General features: G+C 29.9%; 1 protein-coding gene and 1 long non-coding RNA gene across 6 annotated transcripts in view; one reads left to right on the top strand and one right to left on the bottom strand.

The window, feature by feature from the left end:
* LOC148233454 (LIM domain transcription factor LMO4.1-like) overlaps window positions 1-20,691 on the bottom strand; it is a 158,899-nt gene that overhangs the window by 82,815 nt on the left and 55,393 nt on the right. For all 5 annotated transcript variants that reach the window (XR_015810339.1, XM_088189426.1, XM_088189424.1 and 2 more), the window contains one exon: window positions 15,190-15,213. The gene's annotated coding sequence lies outside the window, so the exon portion shown is untranslated. The remainder of the gene's footprint in view (window positions 1-15,189; window positions 15,214-20,691) is intronic.
* Window positions 1-20,691, top strand: part of LOC148233455 (uncharacterized) — a 141,143-nt gene that overhangs the window by 106,382 nt on the left and 14,070 nt on the right. The window lies entirely within an intron of this gene.

Here is a 20,691-nt window from a genome sequence, read left to right as displayed (position 1 = left end):
GCTTTGATTTAAATGATCAAAAAAAATAGATTATTTTTTTTCTTGAATAACAAACTGCAGATCATTTATTTATTTATTTATTAAAATTATAACCATCGTGACCTGACAGGCAAACCTAATGCGTCACGATAGTCAAAAGTACTAATACATCATAATACATACAAATATAAACAAGACAAAACAACAGACACAAATCACCTCAACAGGTGTGCATTGTCCCATACGAACTGAACCAAAACTCCATATGTGCAAGAGAAAATGTCAATATTACTATGGACAGAATTGAGCAGATAAATAGTCTTGGCCAGAAAAAAGTTGGCAAGTGCTCCAGTTCTAGACTTAACAGGCAAGAATAGTGGACGCGACCGAGAACTATAACCACCTTCAGGAGCCCACATTTGAAGCTGCTCTTGCACTGAAGGATTGTCTACGATGCCCTTGAGCAATTTCCAGAAGTGTTTAATTACATAAACACTTCTGCGAGTCGACAAAGAAACGTATCACAGGGCTCCCAAAATAAAAGCACTGGGAAACAAGAACGGATAATACCCGTATTCCTTCAAGTATAAATATCGAAGAAATTTACGTTGTACTTTTTCCAGCTTCAATTCATTACATTGATTCATTACGCCTGGGATCCAAATGATGGAGCTAGTTTCTAGTATGCTGCGGACTAGAGTATCATAAAGAGTGCGCAATACTAAAGTATTCCTGAAGTAAGGCGCATTTCTCAAGATAAAACCGAGCATTTTTAAGGATTTGCTATGAGTCTCTGCAATGTGCTGGCTAAATTTCCAACGTTCTTCGAAAGTCACTCCTAAATCCTTAGTTGAAGAAAACCTTTCCAGAAAATATCCGCCTAGATGGTATGAATATTTTGCCGGCGTTAATGACCTTGAAAATGAAATTGTGTGACATTTCTTTACACTGAAAGGCAATTGGTTATAGCAAGCCCATTTCCATATAGAGTTGAGATCCTCCTGTAGGTCGAGCGAATCAGAAATCGAATGTATTTTCTTGTAAATTTTCAAGTCATCTGCATATAATAAAAAATCTGAATGCTCTAATTTATGAAGTTGCAGTAAAAATTTTAGCCCACGTGCTTTTTCATCCAATGATGATCGAAAAAAAAACAAAATATTTTTATAATCCACTACTGTTACGTTTACTGCTTATGATTAAATGGATACATACTATTCTGGATTTTAAGAAGCACTCCCAGATATTTTGGCTCTTCAAAGACATGTTTTACTTTATTTGCCATAGTACATCTTGGCATATTTTATACGTGCCAAATACATTTCTTTGTTTTATGACATTTTTTGGCAGGTATATGACTGTAAGCATTCCCTTTCTTAAGCGACACAATTATGTTTATTTTTTAAATACTAATTGGTAAGCACCAGACGCGTACGGTGAGATACATTCCCTTTCGCACGCTCGCGTGTTAAGTGACGAGAGTGAGTGAAAGATAAGGGTGTGCGTTACATGCGTTCCGCACGCCCACTTCTTCTGTATCTCACGGTACTTCATATGCATAAAATAATTTATAAAATAATTTTAATATTAAATCAATAAATACACATTTGTATCTCAATTTGTATAAACTTTTTGGGTACAAAAACGTGTTTAAGATTTTGATCTAACATAACACGATACGCGTGTTAAAATATCATAATAAATATCTCATTAACCATAACATTTTTGCTCTACTACCAGTACACGTTTACATATGCTGCTCGGCAAGAAGTTTTCATTAAAATCAAACACTGGCAGTTGCAATTAGGGGCAACGATATGAGAATTCTCCCGTTGCAATAAACGTGCCGTTTAGACGAAAGCTGTCACCTTTTTCGCGTATGTGTACACACACACACACACTTACGTACATACTTTATTAGTGTGTTCGGTGCTGTGTGTTACACGCGAGAATTTATGTCCGTTTCCATATGGTGAAAAGCATACGGCTGTTTTGTATTGAATTTACTTTACAAGCAATATTCACTCGCATAAATAACATTCCGTCTCGGTTTATACTCGGATTTCATATTCCCCCTTTATTATTTTTATTTCGCATTCAATCTTGGCGTTATTTGGGTCGCGTTCGCAACTCATACACAAACATTAATAACGTAAATATTTAAATAAAACGTAGGTATTGAATCATATAATATGTGCATATAAATTTCAAATTGATTTTTTAGGCTATGCATATTGAATATAAATCACACATATGTTTTAATTAATTTAACATTAAAAATATTAAATTTTTAAATTAAATAATATGAATCGGACCAGCTCCTCGTAGCTGCCATAAATTAGATCAATGTACAATGTCAAAATCGAAATCAAAATCGCTTAAGAAGGACACCGACACTATACATTTCAACATGTGAAAAGATCTATAAATAAGAATTTAAAACTAATGATCCACTTCAATATAAATTCGTTTGAACAACTGTGAGTTATAAGGGGCATGGTTTAGTTTTACTGGAACACGTCTATAATTATTTCGTGAGTTAGTGCTTTTGTATGTTATTCTCAATAAACACTTGATTGCCTTTCGCCGTTGGCTAAAACCAACACGATATACTCATTTACCCTAATCCCATATTGAAATTCGACACTCGCGGACCGAAGCCTTCCTTAGCGCCGGCCGGCTAATCCACAATACTATCAGTTATAGCTGATGGGGTGGTCCTAACCACCCGTCGTCCCGGGGGATGTTCCGTTCCCCGTTCAATTGCTTTATTAAACATTCCGATAGGTCTCATTTATTGCGAGCATGTTCGGAATTATTCGATATCTCGCCCCCGCGAGGGTCTTGCTCATTTTTCCCCATTATTTACAAACAAATAAATGCGTATTGACAAATATAAATTCCTAGGTGGCGCAGAGAGCTATGTCTCACTGTGAGGGGGTATATTAAAAAGTTGTTCCATGCCGGAATACCTGGGATACTCAATTAATTGCGTTTGATAGTGAGAAAATGCTAGACGTGGAATTTTTAGACAGGGTCAAATTACTTGCAGGGGTGAGTCTGTACAAAATATTAATAACATATTTTATCTACAGATGATTATTTGAGCCCATAATTATTAAAGTGGTCTATGTCAAAAAAAAATCGAAAATTAATTATTTCGTGTCACTGTTCTAAATTAATATAATATAAAGCGTTATACGCATTATATTGTTATTTTGATAGAGGACTAAGTCAGTTTTCATGTCAGCTTGAATCGTTGTTTTTACCTCTGTTGCAATTGCAAACCTGATTTGATATTTCATTATGTCTTCAGACAGTGACTCTCATCTATTTATCACGCAGTTAAAATAATAAACTTATTTTTTATGTGGTTTATAGACATATCTAAATGTAAATAACAAGTCAAAAAAATGGAAACTAATAAGACAGTTATTGTCTTCTGATGAATCTCACCAAGATTTCTCTGTAAGTATTTTTTTATGAAAATTCAAAAACACTAGACATCGAGCCAGAAATAATGAAAATAGAAAGAGAATGAAAAAATAACATTACTATTAGAGTCTCCAATTACTCGAACCATCAACTACTCGAGTATCGAATATTTAAATTTTAAAATACTCGAGTACTCGAGTACTTTCGAGTATTCACCAAATGTACCAAAATAGCTATTATTCAAATTCGTGCACATATAAATAAATAAATAAAATACTTGGTATGTTTATTTTTACAATTATTTTAACTTCACGAACATACTTTTTAAAATCAATAATGCAAAAAGTGTCTCGAATTTAATATTACTGCTAACCTTTGGTTTTATTATTCCCGTTATGGAAAAAACCCTTTCCGTTGCTTTTGATGTTGGTCTTATTGTCATTAACGCGTTGGATAAGGCTTCTAATTTATATCTGTTCGCTTTTTATAGATATACAATTTTTTGAACTCTCTTTTTATGTTCTCTTCTTTCATTCTCTTCTCTGCTTTTCTCTTATTTCTTTTGACTATTGACAAAATAGTATTTTGTAATTCTTCTTGAATAGATTTTTTTTCTTAACAATATACAATATTCTACTCCTTCTGATTGATGCGAAGAATTTAAATCTATATCCTTCGAAGATGTATTTGGGTGAATCCCTTTCACTCTAGAGCTAAACGGTTCGCAAAGAACTGACTTTACTTTAAATGCCTTTAAAACACACAATTGTTTTGATTTATATTTTAAGCTGAGGGATCAGTATAAACAATTTACAACACTTTACGCTACAACTGCATAGTCATAAAACCTAAAAAAAATTTTTGTTGATATTTCATATTGTTCATTGCCATAAATTAGATAAGTCGGGACTGTCGAACAGAAAACACAAAAGAAATTTCTCCTTTGTACCCACTAACATAGCCGACGACCGGAACTATGCAACTATGGAACTATGAAAAAATTATACCTGATAGTAACCGCTCTAACTCGGGACTTCGGGCATAAACGCCAAATAAAAGCAAGACGTTAACCTTTACCGGACCGAGTTAAAGTTATTTTTGTTTCTAAAATATTTAAAAAAAATTTAATTTCGAGTATTAATCGAGTAATTTTCAAAATACTCGATTATCAAGTACTTGAAAAATAGACAAAAATACTCGAGTATCGAGTACTCGATTACTCGAATTGGAGACTCTAATTACTATACACAAACGTCATAAAGTTGAAGATAAATAGCGACAAATTATACACTACAAAAACATCCAAAATTATTACAGTTAAGTTTTTAAAAATAAGAATTGCTTCTGCTCAAAATTGTTTAGATCTCTCTGAACATGAAGAAAGAAAATCTAATTTTGAGCAATTTTGGGAACTGAAAAATTTTCCAAAGCGAAATTTATTTTTAAAATGTACAGTCCATCAAAAAATGATAAAACAAAGACGTCCCACAACTAGTGAAAAACCAATGAGAAAAGCGATCTTTGAATATTTTTTAAACACTAAATTGCAAGAAATTATTTTAAGATACTTTTAAAATTTTTGCTGAACGCTTATCTCGGGTTCTGAATACCGAAACAGGTCGCAGAAAAATGCCCGGATCATCTCGGAAAATCAGTGAGAATAAAATTACTGTTATAAAAAAACAGTTTCCAGTAAATGAAAGCCACTATACCAGATCTCATCATACTCCAGGTTAAAAATATTTAAATTAATATTTAGATATTAAAAAAATGTATGAACTTTATGTAGAGAAATATAAAGAAAATAATGAATCAGTGGATTTACAGAAAAGTATTTAATACTAAGTTCAACTAAAGCGTAAATCTTACACAAAAACATTATTTATAGTAAAAAAAACGCCGAACAAGCAAGGAAATGTCTAACAGATGATCAGCAAAAACCAAAAGAAAATCCTGAAGAATATTTTGGATTTTCATTTTATTTAGAAAAAGCGCTTCTGCTTCGGTTGTTTATATATAAGCGAAATATGTATGTATACAACTTAGGTTGCCATATTTTTACAATAATATAGTTAAAATGTATGTATGGGATGAGACTATAGCTTCAAAAGGTTCACAAGAAGTCGCTTCGTATATTTTAAAGAATTGTGAAAATGTGACTACTCAAAAACACGTAAACACATCAAAATCGTAATATCAAAATAGCACTAACATGGTTTCTTATAAAATAATATTAACACTGTATATCACAATTTTTTTATATCGGGACATTCGTTTTTGCCAAATGGCAAAAACGAATGTCCCGATATAAAAAAAATTAATAGGACAATGTAGTAAAATTAAGTCATTTTCGGTTGAAAGAATCATGTAAAAGGATTTTATTTTGACCAAATAGCAATCAATAACAAGAAGAACCAAAAAAAAACGCCAGTGTATCTGTTTCTTGGATGCGTTTCTTAAAAAATGCCCCATATAAGATGTTTTATAAAACTTCTTTAGATGATGATGCCGACTTCTATATTTTAGACCTTTCACCCAAAAGAGGAAGACCCTAAATATACGAAAGTATTTTTTTACTTCCGTTGTACGCTACCAGCAGATCAATAACAAGAAAAATTAAAAAATACGACAGATTTGCTATATTATATTTCATTAATTCGTTCTTCCAGAGAATAAAAAAGATATGCTCTAATCAAATACTTGAAGCATTTTTAAAAATGTTATTTAATATGGCGTAATAAAAAATAATTTAAATGAAAATTAATTTTAAGACGTTCAGTTAATTTTGAAAACGGTCTAAGTCATGTTTCCTTATAAGCTACATACAAAATATATATGTCAAAATTAATTCTAAATTTTGCAGTATATATTAATTTCAAAACATTGTGTTGCGTAATATAAAAAATAGTTTTTAATCAATTTAAACGCGTATTTGATATCAAAAAATAGTTTATTAAATTGTTGATTTATCTATTGTGTAAATTGGCAATTAACATTTCCATGTATCACCAGTAGTAGTGTGCCAAATGAATTGTTTATTGTAAATCTTCCGTTGCAACATGACAGGCGTTAGCCCGAAGTAAACACAGCAATAACTATTAAGTAATTATTGAAACATCAGACAAAAATCACAGTCTGTAAATCAGTGACATATATTTTATTAATACTATTATTACAGCTTACACGCAATAAATTCACTGTTGCCTGACCACAATATTTATATAGGAAACCCTAATCTATGATAATTTATTAAAATTATAATTATATAATAAATACATACTAATTCAGATCTCCCAAAAACTACCTATAATTTTAAAAAAAAACACTGGTTCATATAGGATTGGAACCCAAGCATTTGTCAATGACTTATCATGATAATGATACTAGATTTAATTCGATTATGAAAATGTGTATAGTCCGTCCAAGATATGAACGCTCATTGCTACAGTATTGGTGAGAGAATATAATAGGGTGTTCATGTGAAATTAAACGTTCAATTATTTTTTCCTATTTTAATTTAATTTGTTGAAGATAATGTAAAATATCACTTTCTTACTTATTTTATTTTTTTATATACATTTTGAACTCAAAAACATGATAGCAGCTTTGGATTTTAAATATTTGTTTAATATAATATTTTTTAAAAATACCAATAGAATATTACAGGAATTGTTTTATTGATTACAAAATAACACAACAAGACAATAATTTATAATAAAAATATAACACATTATAATTTTTAATTCAATTTTCAACGTATGGTCACCCTACCCTTAAAACAACCCTGATTTTGTATTGGTAAAGTTCTCTTATCGGTGTAAACAAATTCGCGGAAAACTGTATATGTATGCATGCATGCGTACACGCACCCTTGTTTCCAACACAACTATGATGAGCGTTAACATCTTGGATGGACTATACTATTTTTTCGTCAAGTCGAAAATTTTAGCTCAAAAAGCCTCTCAACTCATTTTATTGAATGGCATATTTTAATAAAAATTGTGAGAACCGTCCATCACAATTATATTTGAATAATGAATTCAATGATTTGTATACTTAATCTATATAATATAGGCATTTATTAATAATTAAAGAATCTACAGTTTAAAAACACAATTCTAATAGTAGAAGAGAAGAATATGTAGATGATGATTTGTTCAAGTTAAATATAAGACTCAATCTTGGAACAAATTGTCATTAATATTGCCAATAAGGAACAATTAAAATGTTTTATTTAGAACATTTTAAAAATTCTAGTATAACTCTGCCCACACATCTAAATCTTCCGCGCGTGTAATATCACACACAAAACCACGACAGCAGGCAGTGCGCGAAAGTGCTATTAGCCAGTGTTAGCCCGCCCCTAAACATGTGCCGCAGTATTCATTGCACACGCTGCATAACGAAGTACGTGTTAAATGGGTTTTCCTAAGGTGTACGTAGAGAAAACCAATTTCGGCCCGTGCCAGTGCAGGTGATGGCGCGTTAGTGAGGCCCTCGGGGTGGCTAAACACCACCCGGCCACCCCTAGGTGTGTGGCAGCTTCGGGGTGTGAGAGCGGAGGTCGTCAAGGCCGGCTGACAGCTCTCTGATTGAAAAATACGGAAACATGTTTATGGAAGAGTTGTCTGCAGAAGCTTCCCCGGCGAACGGTTCCGCGTTTGGGACTAGTATGTGTATGTGTGTGTGTATATAAACATGAACCCTTTCAGTGCGCCATCTAGCCGACCATTGTGCCGCCGAAATGGAATTCTACCCTCTATTAATGCATATTTTAACATTCACCTAACTTATTATTGGGTTATTCCATTAACATATTATTTGTGTTATATAGTTTTTTTAATGATACTGCAAACAAAACGTATCGCAAACAAAGTTTCCAACTTTTTGACTAACTTATTATGAAGAAAACTTATAAATTTCGTTAAAAAAAAAGAAAAATCGTGTTTCAAAGCAAATATATACATACATATATAAAAAGTATAAGCAACTCAAAAGTTTATGCAATAAACAAATTGTTTCGCATTGCTCCATCGATCAAGAGCAGGTTTAGTGAGTTGTAATCGTGACAACATTACTCGATGAACATTATTTTTACATTATTAGGTCAGAGTTGCTTTATCGTATATTTTTTATAATATTAATTAGCTTATTATTGTCACAATTGTGTATAAAAGTGTATTAGAATTAACTTTCACGAACAATTATGAATTATAATAGTACTAGCGATGCTTTGCCATTGCTAAATTTAAATATACAGCTTTCCCATAATAATGGGACACCCCTTAAATGATGCGTAACCTTTTACAAGTGCATAGTCTGGCCGAAATATTTTATCAGGTAGTTTTAACCATATTTCTGGGAGCTATATAAGGAAATTTGTCGTTTTTAAATGCTCATCTGAGTTTTAAAAAAATATCGCCTGTCTAATTGTTAAATTTTGCCTAAATAATCGTTATGTTCAGATGCATGATTTCGACCTTTATTTGTAGTTATTATTTTTTATTTAGTAGTTTATTATTATTATTATTATATAAACATTTAAAAAATGCCACATAAACGCGAATTAAAAAAAAAATCTAAAAGAGCAAATATAATTTGATTATTAACTAAATATATAGAAAATTAGTAAACACATTAATTGTTTACGACACGCTATCAAAAATGCTTTGAAACGGTTCAACGAATCTGGTTCTTACAAATCAAAGCCAAAAATTGGTAGAAAACGCCCAGGAAGATCGAATATTGTGTCACTAGTCTCTTAAAATACGTCAAATCTGTCTGCTGGAGATTCATCTATTTTTTTGCTGATGGTGAGAAGAAAGCTCAACGATGAAAAGGTTGTAAAGCCCGATACAAACCGTGGCTTTCAGAAATAAATAAAACTCTAAGGTTAGAGTGGGCCCGAAATCACCGAGATTGAATATCTGAAGATTAGGCGAAAGTCATTTGGTCCAATTAATCCAATTTTTAAATATTTATAAACTAAAGTTGGTTAATATAAAATAATATCAAAAGCAATATTTTTTTAAAACAACTTCTTAACATTTTTGTTTTTGGGACCACTGGTGTAGTACACTTGCGTTTAAGAGTCGGAGAAGAATATCTAGCGGATTGCGCAGTACCCAATGTCAAATAATATGGCGGAAGTCTTATGGTCTGGGGTTGCATGGTAGCAGCAGAAGTGGGAAATCTGTATACTTGCCAAGGTAGTATGAATAGTGACATTTATATTTTAATGTTGGAATCCACATAAATAGATTCTTACTGGAAAATATTTCCAAGCACAGACTACGCTACGGAATCAGCAAATTAAGCGACATCAACAAGAATTTTGGAGTGTTTGGAACTCTTGGGTTCACAGTGGCATTCAAAATTCATAATATTTGAATTTATATATGCAATTAAAATCTAAAATATTAATATAAAACTACTTTTAAATAAACCTTAGCAAATAATTTATTTTTTATGACAATAATACAGTGTCTAATATTTATTTTTTTCCAGTTCCTGGCCAAAGCCATTTACCTGGGTATCTATTAATTGGTTCTCACTTTTATTTATTTATTTTTAGGGCAAAAAAAAAAGTAAAAAAAAAAACTTTGTTTCTTATTACGTTAGCTAGCCTTTTTTTTACAAATATTCATGCTACCTTATTAAGGTTTTTAACTAATGGGTTAGAATGATTGAAAAAATGACAATAATATGTCTATATAAATCAATAAAAAATTCAACTAAAATCTGCAACATATAAATGTACAGTCCGTCCAAGATATAAACGCTCATTGCTACAGTATTGGTGAGAGAATATAATAGGGTGACCATGTGAAATTTAACGTTCAATTAATTTTTCCTATTTTAATTTAATTTGTTGAAGATAATCTAAAATATCACTTTCTTACTTATTTTATTTATTAATATACATATCAAAATGTTGAATATTTGTTTAATATAATATTTTTTTAAAATACCAATAGTTATAATACAGGAATTGTTCTGTTAATTACAAAATAACACAACATGTAAAAAATAATTTATAATAAAAATATAACACATTATAATTTTTAATTCAATTTCCAACGTATGGTCACCCTACCCTTAAAACAGCCCTGATTTAGTATTTGTAACGTTCTCCTGTCAGTGTAAACAAATTCGCGGAAAACTGTATATGTATGCATGCATGCGTACACGCACCCTTGTTTCCAACACAGCGATGATGAGCGTTAACATCTTGGACGGACTATATATGCAACATATATATGTACAAAGAAATTATATTAAAAACATTTTAACATACGTGTTTTATTTTTGTATTATTTGCATAATACTGCAAATAGAAATATAATATATTAAAAATATAAAAGTTGTAGAAATAGTTTAGTGTTATTGTATTTTTCTTTGCATTTTTTTAAAAATTAAAATACATTTAAAATTGACTTTGTAATGGTCAATCTCATTTAAAATCATATATGTTTATGTTTATAATATAATAATAACAATGAAGCTAATATACGAATGAGCAATAGTTATTTTTAGAATTGTTTTTTATCACACCATCTAACGAGCTGCTGTCAAACTTGTTTTCTTAATTTGACACAATATGTATGTACTTTATGGATTTAATATCAATCGCGATCCATTCCCCTCGCTAGCCTTTATTAAGCATAGTTCCTCATACCCGTGTCTTATTCTTCTCCGATCGCACCCCAACCCAATTCACTTGGGTAGTATCCACCTTCCACCCCTGAACAAATCTAATATTAATGTCGGCGCACATAATTGCGTACAACATATTTCCATGTGTACGGAGAACATTTAATATGGCCCCGTCAACTCTATGGAATAAATAAAAAAATCCGAAAAGCATAGGAACGGGGGTGTGCACTACAGCGCGGTGGTTTTGTTCAACCCCTGGAATTGCAGGTGGGGTTGCGGAATGGCGATAAGTGTCACTAAATGGCTGGAATAAAAGTAAAGTGCTGAGTTTGAATCTATTGTGGGTTTTATAAAGATCTATTTAATCTAGAGCGCGGTTCAAGTCTAGGGTTTGTCAAGTTTCTGCACGCTTTAATAATAAAAGGTAACGCCTGTCTGTCTCTCTTTCTCTCTTGCCACAAAATACATGGCCATTTAATGTAGCTTATCTTATGTTTATATTTTTACATATATATTTTAAATGTAACAAATCCAATTTTAATAATAAAAAATAAACGAGAATGTTGAAAGCTGTATTACAAAAGGATTTTTATCAGAGACAATAAATTAATAAATATTTTTTTCGTAATTTCACGTATTAACACAACATTGCCAAATTTAATATATATCGCTATTACTACTCTAAAAAAATATTGAAAAAATATTCAACTAAGTTTTTATTTAACAGTAGAAAAAAAACATTTGTATTACGTATTTCTAAAAGGCTCGACAACGAAATGTCTTCAAAAATAAACATGTCCTACTTAATAACTGGAATTTTGAATAAATTGGCAACTTATTTTAGTAACGCAGCAAAAAAATAGATTTTTCCAAAAGCTAATATATTGACTGATAAAATAAAAAAATGTTCAATCATTCATTAACAAATACTGTTATTAATAAAAAAAAATTAATTACAAAAAGAATAATTTTATTATAATAAAACTAGTAAAATCATTTTTTTCCAATGCTAATATTTTTTTTAATGCTAATAGTATATTTTTAACTTGTACTTAATTTTTAAGTAGGTATATATTGTATTCATATTAATTTCTTAAGCAATAAATATAAAAACTATACACAAATTATTTAGCTACACATATTTTAGTTTTTTATTTCCAACACAAATGTTTACTTTTTATTTATACAACTTTTTAATTATATCAAATAAAATCCTTAAACGGATCATGTTTATTTTGAGATTTTTTATAATAAAAAATATTCATAACACTTAATATTTTATTTTTAAAAGTGAAGCAGTGAATGAAATAAAAAATATTAATGTTTCTTTTTTTAAATACTGTTTTAAAATTACTGTTTTGACAACAAAACTAGATATTTCTACTAGGCTTTTTACAAAAATATTATATTTTTAATTTTTAATTAAAGTCACGGTAATTTTTTTGAGATTTCCCACATTTAAATATTATAAAAATATTTTTTAATTAAAATTCTGAGATTTTTCAGATTTTACTGATTAATTTCTTAAATGTGCATAATTTGTAAAGCTTAATAGTGTAGTTTTTAAATTATCGTTAAGAGCCAATGACGCAAATATGCGTCAATATATATTAATGTTAGATAATATAGATAATTCAAATTTATTCTAATGCAAATAGCTTATTTTCTTTCAATCTTTGATTAATTATAGGTTTTCCTAATAAAAAATATTAATAAAACTTGACATTTTATTTTTTAAAATGAAGCAGTGAATGAAATATTTTTTTTTTAATATTGTTTTAAAATTACTGTTTTGACTACCTACAAACCTAGATATTTCAACTAAGCTTTTTACAAAAATATAATATGTTACCTTTAATAAAATTTTACGATTCAATAATTAAAGTGACGATAAATTTCAAGAGATTTTTCACATATAATTAGTTAAAAATATTTGTCAAATAAAGCTATGAGATTTTTCAGACTTTTTAAATGTGCATAATTTGTGAGTGCAAATATACGTTATTCGTAAATTGTCGTTAAGAGTCGATGATGCAAATATGTACCAATAAATATTAACGTTAGATAGTTTCAAATTTATTCTAATGCAAATAACTAGCTTCAAAACAGTGAAAATTATATTTTTTCTAACACTACGACTTGGCCTTCTTGTAAAAACTTTTATGCCTTAAACACATAGTGATTATTTTGTTAATATATAATTGACAACAATTAAAATATAAACAATTATTCACGATTTTTTTAGAAAAAAAAAACAATAAAAAGTATTGATTTTCAGAACATAAAAGTTTAAATTATTGTTATATGTAATATAATAATTTAATTAATAAATTATATATTTATTAAAATAAAATAATTACTTGAATAGTTATAACGAATAAAAAAATACAATACTTTCATAAGAAAATAGCGATAAGTCGTGCATTAAGACAAACTTTCATCGGCATGTATAATGTTACCAATTTATAACTAAGCGCAAAATAATGACGTAGATTTTTATGTTGAATTGAAATATATTTTTTTTATTACTATATTGAAGTGAGTGAATTCGCATTATTTATATAATCAACACTTTTACGTTCCAAGAAATTCCATATTTATTTTTTAAATCTGCAAATTTCATTAAACAAAAAAGTAGCGAGATATTTTAAATTTAAAAATATTCTATTGAGAAAAGTAGCATTTATACGAATTTACGTTTTTATTTTAATTCAATTGTTATGTTTTTAAATATATTTATGGTAAAAAACAAATGAATTTGTAGGAAAATATCTATAATAAATAAATTATGGTCGAAGCGTTGTAAAAAAATATACGATAAACAACAACAAAAAATCTGTACTGTACTGGATTTTTGCAATGAATTCTGTATTCAGAATCTGATGAAAGTGGAGACACTTTCTTCCTAGAAAAGACTGTAAAGCTTTGGATTTATTTTGATTCGCTATTCGTTACTATTTTTTGTTGATCCTTAGATTCCATTACGTATACGAAAATGTAACTGTTTTTTTTATACATACTGATCTTATTATCTCTATTTTCTAAAGGTCAATACTAAAATGAGTCACTTTTCCTAGATAAGACGACAATAATAAATGCATGTAAAAATAATCAGATAATAAAAATTCTCTATATTTGTATGTATGTATAAGCTTTGATCTAGATTCTAGACGGCTAGCCGTGTTTAGATTGCAATCCCAAGGCGTTAATTGCAGATCGGGGTTAACTTTGAAGGCATCGGTCACTGTTCACCCTTTCACTCCGGCGGATAGGGTTGTGGAGGTTGCGAGTTCTCACTCCACCTCCGCCTAATACAGCGGTGTTTCCGGCTTCATTTCCTGGCTGGCGGATATAGCATGGCGGATATTGGCTTCAGGGCCGAGCCGACACCTGAGGAAAAGCCCCTAGCCCGGGCACACCGGGAAATGTCTTGAAATTTCCAATTCGTTTCGGTACATTCACACGTCGACCCACCCGCGCCGCCGACACACCACAATAATGGCTTTATTGATTTCAATCGAATTCGAAAGGAAAATACATAAAAAAGAATGTTTTATTTAACAGAATAAACTCATAAAAACAAAGTTTTACATGAAACGGGTAAGCTTAAGAGCGGCTGGTTTAATTAGACCGAAAGCTATTTCAATTAAAGTTTCATTGTTAATAAACTTCGCAAGTTGAAAGGTAAAATTAATTGAAGTTTTAGTTCAATAGTGCAGTACAGTAATAGGAAAGGGAGAGCATATTCATGGTAATAATTGCACATTAATAATAATAATGTACGAAAAACAATAATAAGAATCATTTAACTCTTTGGATGCTAAATAATAATACACCATTGTTCATCATTATATAAAATAAAACCTAACAAATATCGCTTTTAACGTCATGGTACTCGAAAAACTATATAAATTTGTGAAATATAATAGCTATCTTGTTAGTATGACAATGACAAGAAACAGTTTTTGATTAAATTAAATTATTATAATGTATAGAAATAACCGATAAATATGTCAAAAAGAAGAATATTTAAAAAGTGAAGTTAAATAAAAATAGTATTAACGATTATGATTTTTTCTTAATAGTGTCACTTAGTTTGAATAAATTAATCAAGCTTACCTTCTCAAGTGAAACTGGTTAAATCTGAAATTAAAAAATATACGTCAATAAAGCAATTTATATTTTAATATTAGTATACTTAATATAAAAACAGTAAATAATAATAAGCTAATGAAATAAATTTGCAAACATTATTTTTTAAAACATACTTCACCATTATCATAATTTATACCCAGCTTTAAGGTAACATTGAGCTTTAGTATTATAAATCATCTTTTAATATTCATAAATTATTCATATAAAAACTATTTGCCATTTTTGCGATTTTTACTGCTCGGTGAATTAAATTTTAGTTTTACATATATCAAAGAATAATTAAAATAACTGTTAAACTTAGTAATATAATGTATTTTGTATTTTGTCTAAAATTTTGTAACGCATTAATTTATTTAATCTTTTTCTACTTTTTAATAAATTAAATAGGATGAATATATTTTAGTAGAAAACTTTATATCTATCTTAACCATTTTCTAACTGAAGCTTTTAAACAATGATTAATTAATTTGGTGGTTTTAGTGTAAGGCTATGATTGATGTGTATGTATGAGTCTATTTTTTATATTTCTAAAGTCAATAGATAAAATCTTATTTTCACATATTTATTTACATACTTAAGGAAACTGTTCCATGATTAAAATATAAAAAAAAAAAAAAACATCACGAATTTTTTTTTTTGCATCATAAGTCAAAAACAATTATTATTAGCATTTATTTGTATAATGACGAACAACGATATATCTTTGTTTAGCACCCAAAAGGTTAAGTGTGTTTACTTAGCAAATTTTTTTAATGTAAAACCATAAAAAAAAAAATTTTTAATGTTTGTGTACGAAACATTATTTTTTTATTAATAAAATTTGTCTTTATTAATATTTTTTAGTACAGCAAACAATTAGTTAAACTTCCTATTTATTGGTATGATTTAAAATTTCGTCCCACATTTTGTAACTTCAATAATGCTTCTTTGTAACATAGATTCCTCTAAATTATGTATTATAACTTGTATGGCAAAACATTGCTATCAAATGTGATAAGCATGCGTTTTAACTGTAAAATATTGTATTATACATAAAAATATACAATGGCTTTAAATAAATCTCAGGAACAATCTCTAACAATTGATAATGCTTTTACCATGGTCAACTTTATATGGCTAAAATGCTGCTATGGCCATCATTGAATAGGCCAATCTCACAGATATACTTTTTTAAATAAAATTGACGCATTGAGCGTCAGTAAAAAAATAAAAGCACAGTAAACAAAAATTTCATTATTCATTACGACCCACCGGCAAGTTACAAATGCACAAAACGTACACAAATGCTATTATTTATTACATTGATGAACAAGTTGAATGCGAAATGACAAGTGCTAGGTTGCCAAATCTCAGTCATGCAACACAAGTAATACAATAAATAACAATGAAATAATACCAAAAATTGTAATTTGTCGTCGCGGTGAAAGTTATCGATCAAGATTTTTTTTTAATTTGATTCAGAATTTCGCTAGCACATTATCGAGAAGTTTCTCCTACCATTCCTGATTTTAACATTATAGTTTCGCCGAACTTGCACCAAAAACAGCTATGCTGATAAAAATACCAAGAGAGCAACCGCTTCTCTCTTCACGTCAAACCTGATCCGAAATCTAAAGTTCAACTCGATATTCGGAGATAATTGGATTTATTTAATTATTTAAAAATATATAACATTTTTTTTAGATTGTAAGTTTAAGCACAAAGTTATTGTTAATTTTATAATATCCATGTGAATAGCCATTAAGCTCCTTAATTATATATATATATATAACCTACTAATTTTCTTAAAAATGCTAATTTCCGGTGGTGGCATTAAATCAGAAGCGATTAAAACCACATCCTCAACTAAACGGAATCAACAACACCGCCGACACCGAGCTAAACAAACACGCATACCGGAAACGAGTTTTCCTCAAAAACTACCTCCGCCGTAATCGCATTAATTGCTCGAACAACTTCCTAGCGCCATTTTCGAAAAGCGAGTCGCGACCGGAAGTGGCCGTCACATCTATCAATCAAGCCTTTGTTAGCTTTCCTCGCGGTCTGAGGCGGCCAAGAGGTTAACGTAAAAGTGGATGGGGCAGCCGAGGAGAGTGGGCGGGGGGTTGCAATATTCTCTTTTTTTAATCTTAATAAGATTCAATATTAAACGCCTCGGCCGGAAATTAAGTTTCACTGCGAGTTTAATTAAGTTAGCGGCTGACACGCGACCGGCCCGCGAGCCGACAATCCGAGCCCCCTCCACGCCACCCGGCTAACTTCCGGCGCCCCCACTCTCGCGCCTCCCCCCACTCCTCGTCGCTCCCGACCCGCAATATTACACATCCGGCAAACCTCGACGAGGGATGAACTTCCATCATAATGAAGTGCACCGACGTTACACGTACGCGCGCGCGATGATACGTATCCGTGCCGAGGTGTTTATTGAGCTTCGGGGTAACCCTTTTACTTATCGCTTTGATGAGGTATGCCAGAGGTTTCCTTAATTATGTGGAAAGTTATTAAAGACGGTTTGAGGTCTGGAGTAATGTCAATTTCGTATCATATGAAAGTAAATGGGTCGGTGATTGTTGTCTTTAACTGTAAAAATGAAAACTCTCATTGAAGATATGATGTTAGCACATCTCGCATATCAAAAAAATGTATTGGATTGTTAGAAACTCAATATTAACTATTTATTTATTTAAATTAAATTAAATCATCGTGACCTAACTAATTGGGTGACGGATTGTGCAACGTGACGCATTGGGGTAGCATGTTACTCTATGCGTCACAATGGTCGAAAACAATAACTGTATTCATTTAATACACAAAAAATATATATAATTAAAATAATACACAAAAAAATAATATATATATATAAAAAAGCAAACAAAAAAAATCATAAAATATTAAAACTATATTATATGAACCAGACCAACTCCTCGTAGCTGACATTAAACATGTCATAATTGGGAGGTTTAAAAATGATTTTATAACACTGGATGTAACGAAGAAGAAAAAAATACTATTCCTACATAATTATTTAAAAATAGATTGATAGGAAAAACGAATAAGGCAATAAAAAAATAACGAATCAATGAAGGATGGTCAGATATTTAAAGCCCGGGTTTCTCAAACTAAACCTACGATGGAACACTTGCGGATATTTTGTAGGGTAGATCCATTTAAATCCAATCTTCGCATTCCAAGATTATAAATAAATAAAATCGAAATATATAAAATCGTTCCAAAAAAATTTAAATAAAATATATCAGACTACTCTTCACTGACATGCAATCTTAATGAATGTTAGGAGTTGTTGTTTTTTCCCACCAGTCAAAAAAATACGAGTAGACTGTACTGCGATTTTTTTATCAGCCTGTTTGTTTATTATACATAATACAATATTTTTTGCATAGGACTAATGAGATTATCAGTTTTAGAAAATGTTTTCATTTGAGGTTAGGTTTTTAATCATTTTAGGTTAGTAAGTCATGTTGACTCACTAAACTAAAATACAAAAATATGTATTTTAAGTGCATACGAAGCTTAGCTAAAGAGACTTAGAACTGTTAGTATATTAGTTTTGAACTTTTATAACACAACGCACACAGCATCAGGAAAATGTGTTTTACTAATAAACGTTTTGATCTCCGAAGTATATATTTGTTATTATATATTTAATATTTATTTGTGATAAATAATATATACTGTATTATCTGCAATCATGATTTTTAAATATTTAAATTAATAACTGCTCTTGCATGTGACAAATTTTCTAACATAGCTTTTAATTATTAAATAGAGTATTTTCCCCTTATTTCGCATATTTATTGTATGTATGTGTTACCCTATATTTTTGTTATATTATCTATTAAACAACAATTTTTTTTTAATTACTACAGCTATTACTATAAAATACAACATCTATCATAGTTTTATTAATTTGTGCATTACTAGACTGCATGTAATAATGTATATATTATTCATTGCATTTAAATATAAATTTTAAAGTATTACTCTCCTTATTTTAAAATATCATTTTAATTGATTTTTTGTAACAATTTACAGATTTAATATTTGTTGTTATTATATAAAAACATTGCTTTTAAACGTATGAAATAATCTTTCAATACATAAATTATTAAATATAATTTAACATCTAAAAAATATATATTTTAATTAAACTTTATTATTCAACTCGTAAGCAAATTACTACTTAGGTTACAGCGATTGTTTTGCGCAAATTAATAAAGGAAATGGCTTTATAATTCCGCAACTATAGAGTGTTTATGAGGGTTTCGCGAATTAAAAGGGTGAAAATGAATGTTGAGTTTAATCGAGGAAATCGTTCTCGGCTAACTCCGAGAGCTACAAATAAAGCCCAGAGGAGAAACCTTTGAAAACGTAAAGTTAACCGTTTGAACGTTTAATCATTTATTTAATAAGTAATTCACTTGTGGTTGTAGGAAAGAAGCATTAGTATTATTTGTAAAATCCGACTAATATTTGTTTAAAAAAATATTCTATAGAAGAAAAAAAAAACAAATAGAAATATAAAAAATATAACAAATAATAATAGCGTGTTATATTTATTGAGCTACATCGAAAATATGATAAGACTATAATCGAAATTCGACACGGCTTTTCTTTTTTAATCCCAAATCTAAACGAACTGAGCAACAAGGGGTGTGCTCTGTCTCTCTTGGCCGCGTTTTAAAAATAACGCGTTAGAAAGAGAAACGATGCGCGGCCCGTAGACTAATTGAATTTAACGAATAAAATCCAATCACTCCGATTCTTTATTATTCAAGATCCAATTTGGATAAAGGCTGACTTGGATGTGGAAACAGTAGAGCGGTGGAGTGGGGGTGGAAATGTCAGGGACTCTAAACATTTATTGGCGCCGCTGCCACAGTCCGAGTACGTCTCAATCAACCGTGAATAGTTCAGAGGGGCTAATGACATTTTTAAATAGCGATTGAGTGTTTAATACTAAGATTTCAATTATCTTGGAAGATATGTAACAACACATTGTAATCAGAAACACTGAATGAGTTAAATAAGCTGCGACATAATAACTTTAAATTAAGTTGTGATGGCGCCAACACGATTTTATTGTTTTTGGCGTGAATTTTTGACTTATGAGAAGAGATAATTATTTTTTGCGCTATCCTATTAGTCAAAATTTGGTTTAGATATACTTTATTTGATTCTCATACATAATATTGATATAAAAAGTCTTAATATAATCGAGCGTTTTCACCGCGATGGCACGATTTTATTGCTTTTGACCTGGACTGGAAATTCACTATATGGCAACACTGAGCAGCAAAGAAAATACGATTAATTATCAGGTAAATATTATGAGTAGATATTTTTAATGCATAATTAAAATATTTTGCATAAAATATGATGTCGCAACGGTGGCAAATTTTTATATTTATTTGTAGCATAGAAAGAACTAACTCGTACCTATTCATT

This window comes from Plectrocnemia conspersa, unplaced genomic scaffold, assembly GCF_051122295.1.
Source record: "Plectrocnemia conspersa isolate PC_06_02 unplaced genomic scaffold, ASM5112229v1 ptg000008l, whole genome shotgun sequence".
Classification (NCBI taxonomy): domain Eukaryota; kingdom Metazoa; phylum Arthropoda; class Insecta; order Trichoptera; family Polycentropodidae; genus Plectrocnemia; species Plectrocnemia conspersa.
Note: the sequence above shows the minus strand (reverse complement) of the source record. Positions and strands in the feature narration are given on the sequence as shown.